We start from the raw sequence: 3,091 nt of genomic DNA, 5'->3' as shown, positions 1-3,091 counted from the left end.
AGTGCCTAAGGGATTTTATACCCTAGATTTAGAGAAGAGGAAAGACTGAAAGTGAAAAAAATGTAAGCTTCAATTAAGAAACTAGGAGATGAGAAAGCCTAAAGAATATAGAATGTTGGGGTTAATTAAAAAAGGAATAATAATGAATGGAAAAGAAGGTAAGCATAAGATGGAAAACATAGGAAAAAACCCTTTAAACATGGCTCATTGAAAACTGATGAACACTGATCAATACCAATGAAGAGCAGAGAGTAAATGAAGTTAACAAAACCAAGAATGAAAAGGGACATCACTACAAATCATACAGATTTTTTGGTCATAGTTTTTGTGTTGTTGTTTGTTTGTTTTTGGCTGTGCTGTGGCTCATGGGATCTTAGTTCCCAGGTCAGGGATTGAACCTGGACCCATGACAGTGAAAGTCCAGAGATTTAACCCTGGATTGCATAGCTTTATTAATAAAATTTATACATTTCATGTGGATAAGTACACAGAAAGTGTCAATTTCTCCACAGCCTTGCAAACACTTAGTGTCTTTAAAAAAAAAAAAAAGTCATTCTGACATGTGTGAGATGATATCTTTCTGGTTTTGATTTACATTTCCCTGATGATTGACAATGTCAAGCATTTTTCATACACCCACTGGCCATTTGTATGTCTTCTTTAGAGAAATGTCTATTCAAGCCCTTGGCCTATTTTTTAATTGAGTTATTAGGTTTTGGATTTTTTTTTCTTGAGTTGCAGGAGTTCCTTATTTGTTTGGAAATTAATACCTTATATAATTTGTGCTAGCTTGCTTTTTCACTCTGTTGATGTTTCCTTTGGCTTGAAGATTTTTAGTTTGATATATTCCCACTTGTCTATTTTTGCTTTGTTGCCTGTACTTTTGACATCATATCCATGAAATCATGAAGCAATGTGTTTTTATTTTGTGATGAAGCTATCACATATCTAAAATATAATTCTTATCTGGTGATGATATTATACAATCACACATAGTAAAATAAATTCAGATAAATAAATGAATTCAAAATCTAATTTTGCAGTTTTTCTGAATATTCTTTTTACAGTTTTACAGTTTTACAGAAATTTCTGCAAATAACTTTAAAATTATTTGCAGAAAATAAAACTTGATTCAATATTATTTTGAGATTAAGAATGGCATATGAAACATTTCATTAAAGGCAGAAGTCAAAAAGTAAACCATTATAGATTTGATAACATAACCCCCCCATTCATATATATAACCTTAAACATATATGCAAAAAATGGGGGAAATATTTACAAAAATATTTAAGAAAGAGTAAGTGATGTTTGTTTATAAGACTATAAAGAAAGCTGAGCACCTAAGAATTGATGCTTTTGAACTGTGGTGTTGGAGAAGACTCTTGAGAGTCCCTTGAACTGCAAGGAGATCCAACCAGTCCATCTTAAAGGAGATCAGTCCTGAGTGTTCATTGGAAGGACTGATGTTGAAGCTGACACAACTGAGCGACTGAACTGAAGTGATGTTTGTTTATAGAGAGTTCCTATAAATAAATAAAAATTTTAAAACATTCTAGAGAAAAAAATATTGTCATGAAAGATATCTTAACTGTAATAATGAGGTGGATGAAACTGGAGCCTATTATACAGAGTGAACTAAGCCAGAAAGAAAAACACCAATACAGTATATTAACGCATATATATGGAATTTAGAAAGATGGTAACGATAACCCTGTGTGCGAGACAGCAAAAGAGACAGATGTATAGAACAGTCTTTTGGACTCTGTGGGAGAGGGCAAGGGTGGGATGATTTGGGAGAATGGCATTGAAACATGTATAATATCATATATGAAACAAGTCACCAGTCCAGGTTCAATGCATGATACTGGTTTCTTGGAGATGGTGCACTGAGATGACCCAGAGGGATGGTATGGGGAGGGAGGAGAGAGGGGGGTTCAGGATGGGGAACATGTGTATACATGTGGTGGATTCATGTTGATGTATGGCAAAACCAATACAATATTGTAAAGTAATTAACCTCCAATTAAAATAAATAAATTTATATTAAAAAAAAAAAAGAAAAAAAAACTGTAATATAGGAAAGAAGATAATATTTTTGTATATAGTGTTTGTGAAAGTTGCTCAGTCATGTCCAACTCTTTACGACCCCATGGAGTATACAATCCATGGAATTCTCTAGGACAAAATACTGGAGTGGGTAGCCTTTCCCTTCTCCAGGGGTCTTCCCAAGCCAGGGATTGCACCTAGGTTTCCCACATTGCAGGCAGATTCTTTACCTGCAGAGTCATCAGGGAAGTCCAAGAATACTGGAATGAGTAGCCTATCCCTTCTCCAGTGGATCTTCCCGACCCAGGAATCAAACCGGGGTCTCCTGCATTGTAGGCGGATTCTTTACCAGCTTAGCTACCAGGGAAGCCCTAATGTGGATTAAAAAAAAAAAAAAATGATGCATGTTCTTATGTCAAGACTATGAAGAGAATAATGCTGTCTTTGAAAATTAATTATTTATTTGATTGTCCTGGGTCTTAGTTGCAGCATGCAAATTCTTACTTGTGGGATCATAAGAAAAAAAATTGTAACTACATGTGGTGATGGATATTACTGTACATGTGGTGATGATTTACCAATATGTACAAAAACATAAACACTATGTTTTATACTTAGAACTAATATAATGTTACAAGAATTACATCTCAATTAAAAATTTTAACAAACAAGAGTGGAATATGTGGATAAAATTAATTTCATCCTTACCTCATTTAGGCTTCTCTGGTGACTCAGACGGTAAAGAATCTGACTGCAGTGTGGGAGACTCAATTGTGATACCTAGGTTGGGATGATCCCCTGGAGAAGGGAATGGAAACCCATTCCAGTATTCTTGCCTGGAGAATTCCATGGACAGAGGAGCCTGGCAGGCTATAGTCCATGCAGACACAAAGAGTCAGACACAACTGAGTTGGACACTAACATTTTCACTTAATGTCATTTTGTGGACCCAAATTAAACTCATCACTTAGATTTTAAAATATCAAATCTCACTGCATCCTACAGGGTTGGGACAGACACACAGAAACAGACAGTAAATCAC

Source organism: Bos mutus, chromosome 5, assembly GCF_027580195.1.
Source record: "Bos mutus isolate GX-2022 chromosome 5, NWIPB_WYAK_1.1, whole genome shotgun sequence".
NCBI classification, from domain to species: domain Eukaryota; kingdom Metazoa; phylum Chordata; class Mammalia; order Artiodactyla; family Bovidae; genus Bos; species Bos mutus.
Note: the sequence above shows the minus strand (reverse complement) of the source record.